This window comes from Ptychodera flava (assembly GCF_041260155.1).
Source record: "Ptychodera flava strain L36383 chromosome 3 unlocalized genomic scaffold, AS_Pfla_20210202 Scaffold_25__1_contigs__length_14229661_pilon, whole genome shotgun sequence".
NCBI lineage: Eukaryota > Metazoa > Hemichordata > Enteropneusta > Ptychoderidae > Ptychodera > Ptychodera flava.
The window spans coordinates 10,779,962-10,802,141 of record NW_027248279.1 but is presented as its reverse complement, the minus strand read 5'-3'; the positions used below and the strand labels follow the sequence as shown (position 1 = coordinate 10,802,141).

The window sequence follows — 22,180 nt, the reverse complement described above, 5'->3', positions numbered from 1 at the left end:
AGAATAGGTCTTACCTGTCAAACTACTACTGAACTGTTCTGTAGTGATGAGCATACTACAGGTTTTGCAGTTTTTAATACCACACTTTGTGATAGAACCTGTATAATCAATAAAATATAAACTGACAATTTTCACGCAAGTTAATCTATTTTTTTCTGTACGTCATAATGAAAACAGTAAAAATGGTAGGTGAGTAGTAATCCTAATATATTTTAAAAAATCACTGGTTTTAGTAAATTATAGTAAATTTCACAAAAGGAAACAATATCGACTCCGTTAACTTGTACGCAGTTTAACGTGAATATTTAGATGCTGAAAACCAACATTTCTGACTACTTGTTAGCCACCGCTGGTTTTGGTGAATATCACTATCAAACCTTTAAAGGCAATAGTCAATTATTATGAAATATGGTTTTATGTTACAATGGATGACGCAGGTAATAGATCATGTACTGCACAAAACACTTACTTACAAACTAAAAACACATTGCCTTACCTTAGCTTGATAAGAATGCGTACCGGTAAATGCATCGTTTCAATCCTTGCTATACAAACTCTTTTACAATGTAATAACATCAATCTTATTTTGAGACAGTAAACGTACATGTAGTTGTTATATGTTGACCCGATTTTGCCATGGTTCAAAGCATGCATAAAAAACCCCAGTCAAATCACGTTATCTGTATGGCACGGGTAGACCACAAACTCACTAGATTATTCGTAAATAGATTTTCGCGACGTTTCCTTTGTTCTCTTGGACGCTTAAAGACCGTTGTCAAAACACGGCAATACATTAGTAACTCCCTGACAAAGTCAATTATCATCCCAAAGGAAAATTCAAGATTTCATTGACCGACGGGGCTAGTACTACTTTACATACTGAATGCCAACATTTCCTTTACCATATAGCCCTTTCTTCTCTAATTTGGTCGTTGAAAACATGACACTGTCGTCATAATTTAAAACCAACAGCTCTTTGTGCAACTCTCTCTCTCTCTCTCTCTCTCTCTCTCTCTCTCTCTCTCTCTCTCTCTCTCTTCTTCTCTCTCTCTCCTCTCTCTCTCTCAAAATTCATTCATGTTAAATCTGACAAATATGCTATCATGTGAAACTTTGAATTGACGTAATAACCTCCTATATTTGCCGAAAAGCAATAAATATGAGCGGTATGACCATTACTTGATGGCTGAATGTTCTAAAGTAGAAATATTTACTCAACGCTTTTGCGGTGGCCTCTGGGAAATCAATAGCAGAGCTTAAACCGTGAATTCCCTGGAAGTGTAAGACGGTGATAAAAATTTAAAAAGTTAATTAATTAATGAAAATAAAATAAAACAAAGACGGCGATAAAAAAAAATTATGAAAGCAGCATAATAAATTAAAAGTCCCAGTTCAAAAGTCCCAGTTAAAACCATACAGAAGATGATCCTAAAAACTCAATCACCAATAGAACTGATTAAAAGATGAGTTTTTAAAAGACGTTTAAAACAGTCCACAGATCTGGCGTTGCGAATCACTGGCGGCAGCGAATTCCACAGAGCAGGTGCACAAACAGAGAATGCTCTCTGCCCATATGCCTTATTAAAGTTTCCATGAGGTAGCACCAATCGCAAAGAGTCAGCTGATCTGAGATCTCTCACTGGGGTGTAAATTTCAAGTAAATCAATTAAATAAAGTGGTGCGAAGCGATGAATGGTTTTATAGGTAGTTAACAAAATTTTGAATTTGATGCGAGCATCAACCGGCAGCCAGTGCAGATCAATAAGAACAGGTGTGATGTGATCGAATTTCCGAGTCCGTGAGACGAGACGAGCCGCAGCATTTTGAAGTGATTGTAGGCGAGCCAGCTGAGTCTTATTAACACCATACAGGAGACTATTACAATAATCAAGCTGAGACGTAATGAATGCATGAACCATCTTTTCCGTTGTAGGTTTGTCCAATAATGGGCGGATCTTGCCAATTCTAGATAGTGCGTAGAAACCTTTGCTGCAGACATGGCTAATATGATCAGAAGCAGAACCGTCACCAAGCGAACTGAAGTGGACAGGGCAATATCAAACTCGCCTATCCTAAGGCTGGAAATTTTCACCGCATCTGATCTCAGTCGTGACGAAAACTGAATCACCTCTGTCTTATTGTCGTTGAGAATCAACATATTGGATCTCATCCACCTGCGAATTTCATCTACGCATAGCTCAAGAGAAACTTGAACTTCATCAGGTCTCTTGCACACGACATAAATCTGCGAGTCATCCGCATACAACATATAGTTGAAGTCATGCTTGACAATGATGTCTTCAAGTGGCACTGTATACAATGTAAAGAGAATTGGTCCCAAAACCGACCTTGGGGGACGCCATATGTCATATCTGAACTGGGTGATGTAAATGAGTCTATCTTAACACGCTGATTACGATTGTTGAGATAGGATCCGAACCATGATAGAGCTTTACCAGTGATGCCAAAACGGAATTGAAGTCTGTGAAGGAGTACATCATGGTCAACCGTATCGAAGGCAGCAGACAAGTCCAACATAACAAGGAGAACATCTTTCTTTTCGTTGAGAGCGAGCATGATGTCATTATGGACACGCAGAAGGGCAGTTCTGTGTTATGGTGATAGCATTGCTATCGGATATTTGCAGCTACTAGACTATACAGTATCGAAACACGATTGTTTTTGTCATATCTTTAAGTTGGTAAAATCCCCGATATATATATTATATATATATATATATATATATATATATATATATATATATATATATATATATATATATATATATATATATATATTATATATATATTATATATATATATGCTATTTACCTGCGATTTGACAAGTCTACGACATCGTCAGGTATGGAACTGGAGTCGGACTAAGGTAGTCGGGCTTGCCGTACGATGATGGAAATCAGGATAGATTTAAAGCTGAGCACAGTTTTTGATAGGTTACAATTGTGATAGCATAATGCACCTTCCTTCTGTATGACGATTTTTGTATCCCGGTGTCTATCTTCTTGGGTTTCATTGAGATATGGACGACATGCAGCGATGTCGCGCGTCATGTTGACATCTTTATCGTATACTTTATGAATGAAGCCTGTTCACATAAACATTCTGATATTTATGCGCAAGGCGTAATAAAGTAAAGCCTCAAAATTTAAGGTTTTTCGTTCTATTATCGTCTCGTGTCTGATGCAGCAAAAATGACACTCATGCTTATGTGACACAGGAACAGGCGATATTGGGTAATAACCCCCCCCCCCCTCTCTCTCTCTCTCTCTCTCTCTCTCTCTCTCTCTCTCTCTCTCTCTCTCTCTCTCTCTCTCTCTCTACTTTTTACCTGCGATTTGACAAGTCTATGACATCGTCAGGTATGGAACTGGAGTCGGACTAAGGAAGTTGGGCTTGCGGTGGTTAATTTCAGATGGCCTATATATCGGATATTTACCTACAATTAGACAAGTCTAGTATCGTCAAGTATCGAAGTTAGAGGGAGTTAGAGTCGTACAGAGGAAGACGGGCTTGCTGTGGTTAAATCTTCGATAGTTACTGGATATTTCAATTCATCCGCACTTTGACAATTCTAGTATCGTCTCGTATCTAAGTTAGAGTCGGATGAAATATGGCGGTGTTCGCGTTTTGAGTTTGACATTGAACATGCTGAATAAAAGAGGAGTTACGACAGATATCACATCCGACACCCGCAATTGACGTTAAAACTGAGCGGTGACCATGAACGGTTAAATCAGAGACAATAGAGGGGGAACTGTCTAATGGTTAAATCCATGTAATATCGACAAAACAAACATCGAAATGACTAGACAGTGCTTCACGGGAGAGAGAGAGAGAGAGAGAGAGAGAGAGAGAGAGAGGTGGGGAGTTACGCCGTCTGGAACTGATTGTGTGGTCTTTCGGGTATTGCGTTGGTTTGCACATTGGCATTGCAAAGATATCGAAAATGTAAAGATACTTTCCTGAAATTTGACTAACTTTATAGCGAACAAAACCACAAGTGTTGAAGTTACTCTCAGATGTTGGTTTCACAAGTTTGCTATAAAAATAGACTATACTCAAAGAAAATGATCTCCATAGTCTTCTGTTACAAAACAATAATCTTATGTTCTTTAACACCACGTTTCTAATGATCGGTGATGTCATTTTTTATTTTTATAAACATAGATCTACGCACCTAAACGCCTTGTCTTATCTTGCCTGCCTGTCACGGAGTTTAATACTTTTTGTTTCCCAGCATACAATGTCAACTTATTAGTCGTTCATCGAGAGGCCAGTGGCGAAGTGTCACAGATGGCTTCGCTTGCAGTCGCGACCACTAGGACATAACATCCAAATGAGATTTGTTTGAAATTTTTTGTAAAGTACAGCATAGAACTACTGAATTATGAATTTGTTGACCTCATAAAATGTCACCGTTCATGCTTTGAAACAGTCTCCACATAACAAAACGTTCATCATCGTCCTTTCTGTTAATTTGCCATTAAATTAATTCGGCGGTGATAATTTTCTGAGAGCCTTTCAATCCGTAAAATCACAGATAACCAGCTTATTTGATATGCGTTTTGCCGTGTTCAGTTTTGATGAAAAAAGCAAATACTAACAAGCTGTCATTAATGTGAATGCCTAGTTACTTTGATGACAAAAGAAGACAAGTATCAGTGACAAACTTCAAGTGAAACAATACAGGGCCAAATCATTTGTTGTTCACATCTGCAGCCTCGTCAGCTTGATCGATGGAAGGTTGGTTAATATTGTTGTGAGCACCTTGTCTATTTCTGATTCATCTTACCGAACAAGTACTGACACTCACAAAACAAAACTTTTAGATGATCACACCACAGATCCAATTTAAAATGGTGGAACACATGCAAAGTGCACAACAAACGTGCCTGCAACGATGAGTTTGGTCGAATTACCCGCAGTACCAACACGAAAAAAACTAACGCAAAATTCCTCTCCTTACTAATACTAGTCCATCTAAAATAAATTGATTACACAACAAACAAGGATGAGAGCAACACACCTTTAAACCAAAGCCATCCGATTGTTTTGTAACGTAAGCTCATTCTTTTAAATTCGCCAAATGTATAATTTCAAAATCTATTCCGTACTTTGCAATGGTTTGTAAAACTTGTGTTTAGTCTCGTAGTCTTTAATAAAAAAAAAACGAAAATAGGGATATTTACAAATCCTGCCTGTTTTCAGATTATTGACTGTTCATTAGGCTAGGTTGATGTTATGAGCGTGAAATCAATGTGATGAGGGACCGTGGATAAGTATTGAACATGTGTGTTTACGGTAGCTGAGTTCTCTTTTTGGAGGAAGTGGTGGCCCTTAGGGCCGTTTAGTCAGGTTTTTGAAGGTTTACTCGGTTTCTTCAGAGAACACATCGGAAGTCGACCAGGCAGATATATTTGCGATCGGAACTGCCGATTCTTTATTTTCCGTCTTTTGGAAGTCATACAGTATGTAATCGTAGTGGGCTACTGTAAACAAGGCTAGTAGCAAAATCAATCGGCATCGAACGAAATTATTTATAAAGAACCGCAATGACTAAATAGCAAAGCTAAGTCAGGGACGATTTACGAGCCAGACCAGTTGGTGATAAATGGTCTACCCTGTTTTAATATCAAATTGCAAATGCAATTCTCAGAGTAAAAAGAAAAGTAGTTAAGAGAAATTACAGATTGAATTTAATCTCGAAAAAGGGAGAAAACTATGCATGACAACTTCAAATTGCAAAGATGAATTTCAATTTTTGGTTTGGTGATTGTACTATGTACAACTTGCACTTTGCCAATACATTATGTTCAATTATTCTTTTTTACAGTTAAGAGAGCAATGTTTTTAATCAAGAACGAAAATACATAAAATAATTTTAATGTAATGGAAGTTTAGATTGAATAAAATCTTTGTTGTTGATAGTAATAGAGTATGATACTCTCATATGTGTGTTGTGCTGGCAATTATTTTCGTTCTGTGTAATTTTGACAATACACATACCATCTTGCATCATTCAAACATTATTTCATTCATCTTTCGCTATGGAATATCATGCCATGTGATTCATTGAGTGTGACGATGTAATAGAATCCCCCAATTCAACGAGACTTGCCTGTTGAAGTTTTACAAGGATTCCATGTAGTCATCATAACACGAAATGGATCACATGCCCTCCCTATATCCAACCATCATAGTTTGTTTTCTTGTTGAAGTGTTCATTTCATCTTCAAAGTGTGAAGCTATATCGGGATTTCATACGATGAAATGCAGTGTCTGTTTCCTGCAGATGATATTCTTCCTTGGTTTCATCACGGCTCTTCACTCTTTCTGTTTAGATGATCATTTCCATCTTGATGTTTTATCAGTGAATACAATATGATTGTTTAATCTCTGTAACAATCTCATTGACCCTTGCAAATGCTGAACTGTTAAAATGTAACTCTATAAGGACTCGATTGATCTTCAAAATATTCCATTAGAAAATTCCATATTAATGGAATCACCGTGAAATATAAAAACAGTGCAGATAAATCGTTATTTACACGAATCTTGTTGAATACTGTTTTCCGCAAAACCATGTTTTGGAAATTTTTGAAACCGCCGTTATATTAAGCGACTACGATTATTTCGCCATACGACGATAATGTAAGATTACTCCGGATCCGATGTTTCGGGATCACAGAACTTCTTACTTAAACATCTAGTAAAGAATGATTCCAGTCACATGGCTGTTCTCGGAAGCAGTTATACTGGCTGCATGGCCTAGCATCGCGTACTCACCGTGATGTACGCAATAGCCTTCCAGTAAAGCGACAGTCTGCTGAACGTTATTACTTAATTTACTCTGTTTTGATATTTATATGCCAACAGACTTTGAGCAAGTCTACATCTGCTACAATATCATATATAATGTGTCCGACACGAAAAAAGAGGGATTAAAATGTAAAACGCACCCACATGTACACTACAATGCCAAGAGTGAATATTAACCTTCAGAGGCAATGAAATGATCTTTCACCTGTGCGGTATATAAATACATTGGCGAAACCTCATGAGAGGTGCTTAGGTGCTATCTTTCTGCAAAATTTCATTAAAAGTGGTTTGAGTTTATTCAAAACATGCTAGATACTTATAGCAAGGGTAATATTTAGTCAGCTGTTTGTAACATTAATGCCACTATTAAAATTGTCCAGAATAACTCACGCAAGCATTATCAAGTTTCTTGGTACAGTGATTTACACAATGATAATAAGACTCTTGGAAGGGAAATAATAAACTCAGAACGTACAGAGAATTTAAAACAAAGTTGGTTAAGAAAATTACTTACTGGATATCAAGAACTTACGCTGTAGAAAATTGGTCACAAAACTTCGTATTTCTAATCAATGTTACATATCGAGTTGGGCAGAAGGTCAAAACCAAGAATTCCCCTTGAATCCAGATTTTGTAAGTTTTGTAAGTCTTCCGTCGAGGATGAATTTCACTATTTAATGAAGTGTCAAAAATATAATAGTGATAGAGAAGTTCTCTTTCTGCAATGAAGTTGTATTATCCTATATTTGATAGTTTAAATGAAAGTTTTTGTACATTTTAACTTCAGATGATACGCTGTCTCTCATGAAATATATTACAAACACTATGTTTCCCCCAGCAGCTGCAGGTAAAGACATAGACAACAATGTTTTATGCAATGTTTAGTTTTGTTCTTGCTACACAGAATTTTCCGAAGTGTGTTGTTATTCAATAAGGTGATTTAAAGTGATTATTTTGATCAAAAAAGTTGGTCTCATTGGCAAAATCTGCGAGAGTAGAGATTTTTGCCGCCAGGTATAACTAAGGTAAGACACTCCTTGTGATAGTTTACCGCACAACTTGATGGATCCAGTGGACCCTAGTCACTATTAAGGTAGTAATAACAGACTACAGAGAATGTCACACGGTTCTCCTAAAAACTGACGATGCGATGACAGTAAAACGGACCTCCAGGACAATGTCACCATCAGGATTGTTATCAAACATTTTATTATTTAAATTCATATCTTAACATCGGGCAATTTTGGGGATGTAAGAGAATTCGACAAGTTAAACTTTCAGAAAATGCCAATTTCACACTTTTATTTGTCTATTTTCAACGTCGCGCATTAATTATCACGCAGATAAAGTATCGTGCCCTGAGGCCGCTGAGAGCGGTCGTCACGCTTGTGTGCATGGACCGTTTGGTGTTCCCTTTAATGTTATGTCGCCCTCTACGCTAATGTGTTGAATATGGCATTGTACCTATAGTGCATGGAAATATAAAAAATGATTTTAAGAGGTTATTCAAATTTACTATCACAAGATCCTTATTTAAACAATTATAAAATAACACAAAACAGCATTTGCCAATATCTATAGGCTTTCAGAAAATATATACTTTGATGGGATTATGACCTCACTTTCCTACAGAGAGTTCGAAAGTGTTCAATATTTTCTTGTGACCTTAATCCTCCCTTTTCAATTTACGCGAGTTCATTTACAAGTTGGTGGGCTTCGTGGACAAAATAATGCGGACAAATATGTCTGGCGTTCATCTTCATATCGGATGACGTGAAGAAAAATAATTGCGTTCTGCACGGACTACAAGGAAAAAGCGCACACCGACAGGTTTAACTATATTACTGTCATTGGGAAGATGTTACAACAGAACATCGAAATCGTCCAATTAATAATGTTTGTACATTCATGTCAGTTTGGGGGAACAGGAGATTGAAAGGAACATGGATGTCATTCACACCAACCTCCAAGGAAAAAAATTAAATAGTTTAAGTTACGCTTAGGGAATTCACAGTCAATAGACAAACGATAAAAATGTTTTCCAGGTCAAGAAATGGCAAATGCAAGAAATTCAAGTAAAGGCAGATGTTGTATCCTTTCATAGAGTTTCTAACCGTTATGGGATCAGTGAGATATCTCGGGGCGACTAACTCTAACATCTGCTTTGGTCTTTAAGGAAATTTTGCTTTCCAATGTCATGTCGTCTTATTTAAATCGAAATGTTTCAATATTCATTGTGATATTGCAAAAATACTCTATGTTCGTCACGAATTCAAAAATAAAGTAAAACAAACGATTTTGTGTTTGATACATTTAATGCAAGAATTACATCACAGAATATGAAAGTGTACATTGCGACTTACATTGCGTGAAAGTGGGACATGTTTTATCAGTTTACAGTGATTGACAACAGTTTCAAAAGCGATCGAAATGGTACATCTTCATAGTTGCGCAATTCATTTACACATGTATAAGTCAGTAATCGTTGAATGTTGGTGACAGAAAAAAGTGAACAAATATTCACACTGATCCAGATACAAATGAAAGTTTGTATAAAATATACATGTCTATTTCCAGGATGATAAGACTGTATACTATGAACTATGATGAAATGAAGCACACACGGTTTCTAGCCTTTGAATATAAAACTGAAAATTACAGTCCAAGCAAGAATTTCTAGTTTTAATACTGACAATGCAATGCACTGCAAATTTATCAATGAATATATACCGTTCTATCTGCCCTTGGAAACGTTAAGACCAAAATAAATTAATCATCAGCATAAAGATGTTACACATGTACGACCCAAGTTTATGACTGCTTAAATCGGTGTCACAAAAATTATATTGCGCTAGCTTTTGCTTATTTTATGACAATCCGGCGCCGCATAAATGACCGAAAAGAAATGAATACGACATACTAACAAAACTCTATACTTTAAGTTGTTTTAGAGAACCTTGCCCTATTTTAAGAGTACAGGAAATACAATATAACGCATTACAAATCTACTATTTTCCTCTACAGTGCATTGACATTGCAAGCCATGTGTACTTTAAGACCGAAAACGTCAAAGAGAAGACTTTCGGCAAATCAATTACAACAGCTTTTTGCTTTCCCAAAACCAGTTTTATTCTTTTTAAAATATATCTGAGTAACATATTGTAAAGCAAAACTATCTTTTGCTCATATTTCTGGAAATTTTATTGTTGGCTGCATCCATATTTTACCTTGTGAAGCCCAGCCTTCCTACAAGAAACTGCGGATGTAAATTTCCTACGATGAGCGTCACAGCGCCCTCTTTCAAAAGAATCTCATGATTTGCCAGAGGAGGCGCTGTCACGAAATCCGGCTTCACTGGGCTTCATAAGTTTTCACGGCCGGCCATCACAGCTGACCGTCACTTGCTCACTGTCAGATCATTGACAGTTTGGAATTTACCATCGCGATCGGACGGAAATATTTGTTGCATATTATGCAGGAGTTATCACAGGATATACAGGTAATGTTTTACAAGTACATTTCACTGACAAATCAACCGTACCGATCGTTTCAATTTGTCTCTGGTGTAATTGAGATCTGATGGTTTGTCAGGACACTCCATCCAATACACAATCTCATCAAAATATTCCATTGTTGTGAGTTTGGAAAATTATAAAATCACCGGGTTTTTTTTCCAATGAAAAAAGTCAATCCATACAAATTACGGAAATCAATTTTGAGTCCGAAAACCAGTTTGAGAATTAATGATTGAAATTTAAACATTGCATTTTCAAGAATCAATTGATTGTTTTCATTCATTCATTATGATTCATCATAAGTTACTCATATTTTGTTCACAAACAATTCTCATCACGGATTCTGGTCACTATAGACAAGTCTAGCGATCCATACACAACAAAATTTTAGCCCACACTTGATGTCTAAATTTTGTAATTCTACCAAAAATTGAGAAATTCTTATCATGACCAACTTTACTCGGCATTCCAGTGACGTCACCAATTCAAACTGCTCATTGCAATCAACGCATTTATGAAAATGTCAGAAATTTTTCACCCAAATTTTTAAAATTTGGTTTTCAACCCACCATAAACGTGTCCATCGAGTTGTGAAGAAGAAATTTTTAGCCCACACTTGATGTCTAAAATTTCTGGATTTTGAGAAAAATGGAGAAAACCTACTGACCTACTTTACTTGAAGTCAACAAAACAATCGATGACGTCACCGATGCAGACCGTCCATTGCTTTCAATGCATTTTCAAAAAATTCCTGAATTTTTCACCAAAATTTTCACAATTCTGATCCGGATGCACATAAAGTTCTGTGTCGAGTTGAGGACAAGAGATTTTTAGTCCAAACTTGGGGTGTAGGATGTGAAAAATGTGTTAAAAATGGTGATATTTTGATGAGATTGTAATGCATATCTATGTTGATACAGAGTATACTCTGATTTGGTGGACGGACCACTCTGTGAGAGCAATTGTTGTTGTGACGTCATCATTGACTGCAATGAACTCTGAGTAATACCAAACTTTGTCAAATAATACACAATCCCATTGTCCACAAGATCTCAGTTTTACAATGCCATTACTCTGCCATGGACAAATATAAATATTGCCATGTGAATCGACATCCAAGCCTCGTGGATACTTTAACCTATCACTGTGATATGAATTCAGAAAATTCAAATCAGAATTTAAAACATGAATGACATGTTTGTCTTTATCTGACACTAAGAGATAGTTCTTGTTAGTAGCCACTACAGAGTATGGATCACTGAATTGATCACTGACTCTTGCAACAAGTTTTCCATCTTTGATGTTGTATTTGATCAAACTTTTACCTTTGCTGTCAGTGACAAAATAAATGCTGCCATTACAGTAATGCTGCTAACCTCAATGTCTGCACTTTGGGGAATAATTTGAATAATTTTTTTATTTTGGTCACAAATAATTATTTGGTTATTACCGATGTCAGTGTTAAAGAAGTGACCATCAGGGGATATGGCCACATCCAATGGCTTGAATTCTTTGTCAAACTGACCATCAAATCTGATAATTTCTATGACCACCTTATTCTTATTGAGTATTTGTATGCGATGGTTTTCTGTGTCACAGATCACAAGCTGATCTCCATGCCATGCCAGACCTTTGGGTTTATTAAACTGTCCTGGCTCTGTACCAGACTCATAACTGCCCAATAACTGCAATGTCCACTCAGAACCTGAGGAGTAACAAAGAGTTTAAAGGTCAACCTAAATGTAAACAATACTGCAGGTAAGTTTTCACTTCTCTGTTATTTTGAAATTTATTGTTGTTAAGATTTTTTTTCTGTACAACAGGAGTGAAAGATTATATCCATAATTTATTAAAATGTTACTGCCATTTTACCTGTGAAGTACAGAACAATTTTAATGTCAACCTCAATGTAAGCAAAACTATTACAGGTAGGTTTTCACTTCTTTGGGGAGTTTATCATTGCAATTTTACCATGACAGTAAATGTAAAGTTTATTGTTTCACTTAGCTGTCATACAGGGATATTCTTTGATGAAGTCTACTATGTCAACTGTGGTCAGTCTTTGGTTTTGTTGAAATTATAACACTATTTGAAAATACTTACATTTTAAAATGTGTGGAGTTTGCTCAAAGTGTATTTTAGTATTTTTCTTAGAGTTACAAACTCAAACTAACCAATAATAAATCATAAAATGTTTTAGTAAAACATTTTATGATTTATTATTGGTCTATAATTTTTGTGTATTCATTTCAAAAGAAAACATAAAAATGTCAATGGAGAATTGAATTTTAGTGCCTTGTTTTTGTTGAGTTACATAGAGAGGAACCGTGAATTTAAAATTATTTTATGTATTTTCCTTCTTGATTCAAATCATACCTCTCTTAAATGTAAAAAAGAATAATTGAACATAATGTATTGGCAAAGTGCAAGTTGAACATAGTACAATCTTCAAACCAAAATTGAAATTCATCTTTGCAATTTGAAGTATTCTCATTTCTTTGTTTATTGAGTTTTTTTAACTTCTTCGTCACAGTAAGGGACATCTTATTTAAAACTCTGACCAAGCATTGTATCTCAGGCTTCACAGTCAAAATTTGAAATGTTTTCTGTGATGGTCTTTGTCAAAGTCTTTGGGATCATGACGATAGAAAAATATTATTCATAGATTTTTACCCATGGCCCTATAAAATGGCATTCACTTGGAATTTCAAATCTTCAATGAATTTTATTCATAATTATGTGTCTTTTATTGATGTCTAAGTTCATTTTCTAAAAGCACATATACCAAGAAATACAGGATATGTACTGAATGTGGTGTCAGACCACTGAAAGTACTTTGGTGGGTCAGTGAAAATTTTAGTTTGGTTTACCTCAGCATAAGAATATTCAGGTTTATTGTCTGTATACATAACCTTAATTTTCACACTTATTTTGACCTCCATTACCAATTTGGCGTTGTCAACATATTTTTGCTTCATCAGACAATATTTATTAATGATTTTCAGATTGGCAGCTACCTTATCTGTAATATTGTAATTCTTTGCCAAACATTTTGCAGTACAGAGTTATCCTATGAATGTTAACAAAATTCATGACAACTGGGAATGAATCTGGTTTTCTCTCAAAACCTTATTTTTAAAAAATTGTTGTTCGAGATTATCTTGACAGTTGATAAATACCAACACAGCATGTACATCGAAGGAATCACAATGATCAGTCTGACTTGTATTCTAAAAAACATCTCAGTTTAAATCTGACATCAGTTCTTTGTTATTCAGGTCAATCATAGAACTCATCAATTCACTCTATTGTTCTTCTGTACATGACATTGATTTTACAAGAAGTTGAATTTTTGTATAAATTTAACTAAATACCCCCTATAGGGACATGTACATACAAAATTAAGATTTGTGATGACACAGATCTAGATTAAAAGTCCACAGAGTGAGGCCCCAATTACAGGATACACTACAGTATAAATTAAAGCTTGCAGGACTCAACTTTGCACTTTGAACAGCCAGAGTTAAACTTGTAGTATTATCTCTCTGGCGAATCGTGAATGTATTCAATATGCAATCACACTATCATGAGATGAATTAAATTTCTGCTGGAATGACAACTAATTATTGAAAATGTGATAGCTAAGTCAATTTTGAAACATGATAATTACTGTAATACATCAATTTGGAACCGGCATTGACTTTGGAAGCTCTTGTTATGAGTGTAGTTCAAGTAGCAGAATTTAGCATGAATTGACTGGAATGACAGTTCATATTGAAAACTTCAGCTCAGCAAAGTTATTCTTGAAAAATGATGTGTATTGATTTCTAGCCTGTATTGACTGTTGCACCCCCTGTTATGAGTGTAGTTGAAGAAGAAGAATTTAGCATGCACTGTTTCAATGGATGTCTATTGAACACAAATGACATTGTGTTTACTGTTTTGATGTTTATTTTGAGCTTTGATGTTTTTCAAAGCTCAATACCAACTATACTTTTACCAATAATCCTAATCTTATGGATTGTATTTGACGCTTGCATTATAAATAAATAAATAAATAAATAAATAAATAAATAAATAAATAAATAAATAAATAAATAAATAAATAAATAAAAATAAATTTTGATGTATTTGCATTAAAAGGGCCAGTAGCTGAAACTGTTTGTGACTTTTCCTGTCCTTTTGGTTAGGGATTTACACCTGTGGTAATATGTAAAATTATATTTAGGGAAAACTATTTCAATATTGCTTCCATCATACAGTGTACATGTCTTCAATGAATATAACTTTGTTGACATTATGCAGAATGTCAAATGCCAAATCAATTATGACTCTGAAATTCCTTTTATTAGGGTTGTTTGTATCTTTGGCTGCATTCACAAAAATGGTGGGGGGGGGGGGGGCTGGAGGAATTCAGGGGGTATATGAAATTTTTTGGGGGTAGCAGATGGGGACTTGAAAGTTTAGCTCTGGCAATGGGGGACCTGAAAATTTTTTGAATGAAACATTATATATTATTGCCTGAATACATGGGTTTATGTGCCCGAGATCAGGTGACAAATTTTGTATTACATGCCTTTCACAGTTAACATATATCATGACATTTGGTTACATGCAGGGCATTCTCGGACAATTTTACCATTTCAGGGCTCGAAATAATACCTGTCTGCCTGTCCCGGACAAGTGAAACTTGGCCTGGGACAAGTAGTTTTGAAAAGTACTTGTCCAAATTGACAGGTAGATTTTTCAGCCTGTAACCAGTATTTCAACCTATTGACTACAGCAAATATTCATAAGTTTAAATTTATGTACCTTTTAAAATTTTGAAAATCATTGTTTGGATATTTACCTGTCAGAAAAAAGTAAAAGAAAGTTCGATAATATCTAATCACTGTTTACAGGAGTCAGCCATGTTGATTTATCTAAGGTCACGTCTCAAATCTCTTAGATTAGGAGATTCTCAGAGCCATCTCGACAAGGATGGCGTTGTTACGCCCTTTTGCATACAACACAGACGTGAGTTTGTTGAATTTTCCAAGATTCACTCGTTGGTTCTGTCAAAAACTTCCTATCAAACTAATTAAAAATAACATTCAATTTCTCTGGACATTGTCTCAGGTGAGTTGAAATTAGTATAGTTTCTTTAAATAAATTATGCCATTTTGGACAGGTACTTTTCCCACTGGGACAGGTACTTTTTATTTTGACTTGTCCAGTGGACAGGTGGTTGGAAAAAAGTATTTCGAGCCCTGCATTATCGACCAGCATCAAACAGATTTTCATGAAAGTCTAAATAGGAGTGCATGCATTGATATTTAATCTAGTGTTAAGTGTCTAGTTTGACGTGGAAAATGTCAAAGTGCTTGACTGGACTGGGTAACCATGGAAACCGGTCAGTACATCGTTCATTGGCCCGCTAACTCCCCGGATGCTCCTATTCAAATCAATGCACAGATTTGCACTCACATCCAGGCATGAAATAAAACATTTTAATGTCATTAAATTGTTGTAATATTAGTAATAATTAAACTAAACATTATATTATTATATTATTATTATTATTACAATTTTGTCATATTTTTCATGACTTTGTCTAAGCGTGTATGATTTTTTGTAAAAATCAAAGCACATGAGCCTAAGTAACGGGGCAGAAGCTGGAACTGATAATTTTTCAATATTTCTGTGCAATATATATCAATTACAGTTTCTTGCTGTCTCCCTACAGCATGCTGAAACACACAATATTCAGTTTGTCAACAATAAGTCTGATAATTTATGTAAATATGTATTAGGTGATAAATGATTTACAATCCAGACTGACAGTCAGTTGTCAATGATACAAATTCACAGCTCATGTGACCCAAACTTTTCATGAACTGCATCAGAGGCAGAGCTTTCTCGGTCACTGCCAGTATGCAGTGCACTGCATTTGACAATATTTTTTGTTCAATTTATACAACAATGTTCTTGTTCTACTTCCCAGCATGTTGAATTATCCAGTATTCAGCTTGCCAACACAGCCTGTGTATGTGTACTACTTGTACACAAGATCAAACCAGAGAGCAACACATGATATGGAAGATCAGGAGACTTGAAAGTATCAGGAATTTTGGAATTGTAGCACATGACTATAATCAAATATTAAAGAAAAAAGATGGGGTCACCGTGCCTGATTTTCTAAATTTTCACATTCTCATCGTAAAATAACACAAAAGTAAAACTTTGAACTGAAAAGACTGTATGTAATTTTAATGAAAAAATGTGCTACTAAATGGAATTATTTATTTTTTTACCAAATTTGCAATTATTACACCCAACATTTTAGAGATTAATCTCTGAAATTTTGGGTGAAAGAGAGATTAATCTCTGAAATTTTGGGTGAAATAATGGCAAATTTGGTATTTATGTATTTATTTTATGGAATATTTTAGCCTTAAACTTAAAGTTTTGGCAATACACCCATCTCACGTTCCATATGCCATCCTGGATTGCCGGGTCAAAGGTCACTTTGGGAAAATAAAAGTCAATAGACAAAAGTTGGCTATTGACACGTGGGACTCTTTCCACCAAACTTTACATGATTTTAGCAAACTTAAATAACTCATGCTTCTCAGAATGTTTTACTCAGCCATTGGCACGATAGAATGAACAAAGTTGCAGGAGATTTTTTCGTAGTATGGTGTGGCCCGGGAGATTGTGTGGCATCAACGATGGAATGCAGGTACAGCCATCTATCTTGTCGTACACTGCATGCAATGTGCAGATGAAATCCAATTCATCTATTTTCGTTCGCCTTTGTTGGCATTTTATACGTTCGCTTTGGAAAGTCATTTACCAGTGTCATGTCAGTTACTGGCTGGAAACTATCTACCCTGGTATACTTACGGAATAAAGACTTGTGAAGTTTAACTGGGGCCTATACTGACTATGATCTCCTTGACCTTCAACAAAATGACCTTTGACCTAATGTGGTTGTTACAAAGGCAAAGACAAGCAAAACGGAAAGTGAAAGTATAGCCATTTACTCTCTGTTTTGTTATTGCTGTAATATAGCGACTTTAAGCTACTGAACTGTCAAACATATCAAACGTGTAAATTTTGAATTTGACAGATGGCAACGTGTGTTTATATGAGTGGGAGGTATCATCAGATGAAAAGTTTTTATAATAACCACTGAGCCTGTATATGATGGATTAAATGAACCACTTGATAAACTGTCATTGATATGAATTCACACAATTTCTTAAAGACTTGCCTATTTTTCAATACCTAGCAATGTAGAATTAATGTTGTGTGTGAGCTGAAAGTGTAGATACAGAGTTGAATTGATCTGAGATAGCTGTGTATACAGCCATCTTCAAATTTCATCGAGAGGGTTTAATATTTTTTTATACCTCTCAACCATCTCTTGCAGTATTTAGGAAAGATCTTTGGCTTTATTGATTTACTTTATCATTTCTGCAGGGAATTTGTCCAGAAACATGTTCACAAGGGATGGTCTTCACCTTAACCAACATGGTACAGGTTTATGGCCTCTGTCTTTTGCAGGGAATTTTCAACAGTGGAATGAAATGTATTAACTGATAGAACAATGTCAAACTTTCTTTCTACTTTCAGATCAGATGGTATCACTATCACCAGGCTTACTTAGTCTGGTAAGCCAGAAGTGAAGGTGACTCTGCCTGAGAAAGCTAGCAAAGATTTGTGTACTGACAGTGAGAATGTCAGGGAGCTTTTAGGATGCCAATACCTGTACTTTTCCAAGTAGACAAATCAATATGATGTAAGGAAGGCAAAAATGGCAAATCTTGAAACTTGAATATGTCCATGAAGCACAGAAATATCACCAAGACAAAGAAAATTAACATAATGTCTTTTGACTACAGTCACACTGTTACATCGGTCACTGGAGTTCATTCACCAGAACTGAGTAAGAATACACTGGAAAAATTCAGTGGTGACAATTCAAAACCAATTTCAAACAGTGATCAACGAAATGATGCTGTTATTCAAGCAGCACAGATATCACCAGCTAAAGATATTTCCCAAAATAGCTGGCTTCAACTGAAGTCAGTTTTCTAAGTGAATATTTCTTTCAATATATAGGTAACAGGATAGATGTCCTATATATACTGTCCTGGTCAAAGGGTAACTACATGTATCAACTATACTAAGACTATGAGAGGGATACTGTCAATTATTATGACAGTTTTAATCACACTATATCTAAGTCATTTTTTGTGCCAGGTTTATTCAGTCTTACAGATTCAAGGCAAGTCTGTCAGGGTTAACCACATTCCAGTCCAGCAACCAGAGGGCGGTACAGATTGTGGTTTGTTTGAAATATTGCTTTCACAGTCTCATATGCATCCATTTTCACTGTTTGATCATAAACTGATGAGGAAGTACCTACGGAATTGTTTTGGAAAAAAACCAAACATATTTTGACCCATGCCCAAAATGTAGATCCACAGATAGACAAAGGAAACCTGAGGTAATTCAATAATGATGTTTATTGTATTTGCAGACATCCTGAAGGGAAAAAGACAATATGATGGATGCAAGGAATGGTATGCAGACTGTGTAGATATCCCGGAAGATGTTTTCCAATATGAAGATGCCAAGTGGAGCGGCAGAGTGTGCAATTCATGAACAACATTCTTTGAATTTCACTTTTATCTGTTGGGAAAAATATACTCCTCATATCCATGCAGAAATATTCTGTCTGAGGTATGGCTTTTATTTAAATTGTAAATAGCAAACACACAACCACACTTTATATATATATATATATATATATATATATATATATATATATATATATATATATATATATATATAATGTAAAAACACAAAATTACTTCAAGTACAAAGTAATGATATCTGTTACTCAAGTTTCATACATCCTCTCTGCATAATGTAAAAACTAGAACAAGAAGTAATGCAGTTGAAAGCTGAGGACAAGAAGTAATGCAGTTGGAAGAGTCTGGAATTTCTCCTAAATTGAATCATTGTATTTTTAGAGAAAAACGTTTCAATTTTGTTTGGTAGTATTAGTTTGTTCCCCCATATTTGCCAAATTTATATTCAAGATGCATATTGAATGACCATTTGCCACATTCAAAAGGAAAGGCATGATGTCAGAAGTTATTGCTAATGTTTAATCCTACCTTTAAAGTGAGGAAAAATGATTTCAAAAGTGGTTTTAATTTCCGGATACAGGTCTGTAGTACCAAAGGTCAATGGCTTTGCTACGCCATAAAGGTAGCACAACACAAAGCTAACATCACTTGATTAGGGTCAAAGGTTACAGTGTTGGCTTTCCGAGTTCGTTGAGACTTCATGGATATTTCTGTCTGGTTCATACTGATTCATACTCTTACAATGTAGAGATCTTGAATCTTAATTTATACATTCACTTTAAGCAGCAAAGTGCTCAATGACAAAATCTAGGGTTGTTACTGCTATATCTGATTTTGTCTGTACATTTCAGTGTATATTTCAGTGCACAGAAAGTGATGCTATATTTCAGTGCACAGAAAGTGATGCTACCCACAATGCTCCTTGATCTGTGCAAACTGAGATCACGTGGTGACCTGAAGCAAATTTCTCTTGTACATAAACAATAAACAATTCTTTCACATCTTAAGGCATTGCTTTCATGACCATGCTTTCTAACTTTACACTTTGGTAATCGAGGTCAATCCCTTTCCACTATGGAGATAATTTTATCTGCTGATATTTCTGACTGCCACACACAATAATTTCAGTTGAACTTGGGGAATAACACACCAGTCAAATAGAATGTGTGTTGGTTAGAAAATTCTTGTCATATTGCTTAACATGAGAGGTACCGATACTGTGACTGTATAAGTCACAATATGTTTTCACTTCACATGGAAACATAGTACGGTGCATGGCAGGTGTTAAAGAATGAAGAATTGGTCAGAATCAGTAAACTAAAGTGTCATGTTTTGTCTTGAGATTTTTTTTGTTTTTTTTCATTGAATTACATTACCCTATTGTCATATTGCAAGGTAAATGAAACAGGAGACTAAATTGCATGTTTAAACACCCGTTTCACCTAATCTTCCAAACATAGCTGTGAAGTATATCATACATTTATTTAAAATTGTACATGCTATGATTAGCTTTGTCCAAACCAGTGATTCAAATTTTTAATTTTTCTTTGATATTATTCTATTTTCATTTCAGTCACATATATCTTCCAGATCTTAAATCTTAGATATAAGTGCCCTGCATTTTCCAATCAAATCTTTACCTTCACAATATCAAGATAGCTTGGTTACAATTATATAATAATTTTTGTATGATGGAAATTCAAATTTTACAAAACAGTGGACAATGTATGTTAAAACAGATATTAATTTCATAGGGTACTGAGTCAGATGTTCTCTTGAACTACCAGGCTAAAATGTGTGTTCTGAATTTTTTTCAGCTGTTACTGAACCATGTCAGATAAGAAAGAAGTCTTTACTGTTTAAAAAGAAAGACACAGGAATAAGTTTGAGAGTGGAAACATTTCTTGAGAGACATAAGAATCAAAAAGAAAAAGAGCAGGTATCTTATTTATGTGCATATACGCATATGATATAAATAGTCTTATCCCACAATCCTTCACTTCACCTTCCAGACTTCACTGACACTGAACATGAATTGTTGAATCCATCAATGCAGGTCTACCAATAAGGTTGATTTTTAATGGTATAATTTTGATACCAGTGAACAAACTAAATCTGTAGTTATAGACCTTTTAATGCTTTTATTTTTGGCTTACGTAATGTCATGGTGATGTCTGTCTGTATGTCTGTCTGTTTACATGATATCTCCAGAATTGCTGATCCAATCAGAAAAAATCTGGTGCACACATTGTGCCGTTCACACACAGGCCATTAAAATGCCTCTGAAAAGGCTCTCATCCAAAATTGGCATAAAAAGTTACGTGTGGACGCTCCCGAGTGGTTCAGAAACGTTTCCAATTTTAGACGGTTTAGAGTACTGCCTGACCTAAAGCCGGTGTAGGAATTAACTCTATCAACAACTCACTGTGTGGATTGACTGAGCCGCTTCAGGGGCGTGTTACAGTATTTGTAACATATTAAACAACAACAAACATTCATTTTCCTTTCGTTGTTGCTGTAGAGTCAGTGCAGAGTCTGTCATAATCAATTGGTGCAGGTCTTTAGTGCACACATTGCTTAATCCTGTAAATCTTCAGTATTCTCATCATGTATAGTCAGCATTCTGTGTTGTTTAAATCATGTGTTAGTGTCATGGCAAAAGTTAGTACTGGACAGAACCTACTGAAAGTACTAGTAGTTGTTGCGTACAGGGTTTCAGTCATGAATTTAGGAACATCTAAATGTCAAGATTTTGAGACATAATGATTTTGTTCCATGAATGTTATCTGAGGATGACAAAGAGAAATCCCACCAGACAAGGTGAGGTATTAAAACTTCATGATGACAGTGACAAAATACACACAATTGGAGTAAATTTGATGTAATAGACTTAATAAATCCATAGCTGTACATTTAATATATCTTGCCTTTCAGTAAGAATTAAACACAATTTAAATACTTGTACATTTATAACTTTACACAAAATGAACTAGTATGTAAAATTACATTGCATCTTTCTGCTACAAAGCCACTACTCTATTCAGCCTCTATAAAAAATTCTCACAAAGAGATCAATTATGCATCTACGTTTAAGTAATTTTTACAGTCTACTGTTTCTAATTCCTCACTCTAGCTAGCTGATACTTGGTGATACCATTTCCAGATAGCTTTCGATAAACAGTGG

At 35.3% G+C, this 22,180-nt stretch overlaps 1 protein-coding gene and 1 long non-coding RNA gene across 3 annotated transcripts in view; one reads left to right on the top strand and one right to left on the bottom strand.

Moving 5' to 3' along the window:
* Nucleotides 1–22,180, bottom strand: part of LOC139125244 (centrosomal protein of 63 kDa-like) — a 513,301-nt gene that overhangs the window by 478,143 nt on the left and 12,978 nt on the right. The window lies entirely within an intron of this gene.
* LOC139125263 (uncharacterized) lies at nucleotides 11,973–20,925 on the top strand. The gene is made up of 3 exons (XR_011550174.1): nucleotides 11,973–12,112; nucleotides 18,882–19,084; nucleotides 20,814–20,925. It is a non-coding gene; the product is annotated as an uncharacterized lncRNA (long non-coding RNA).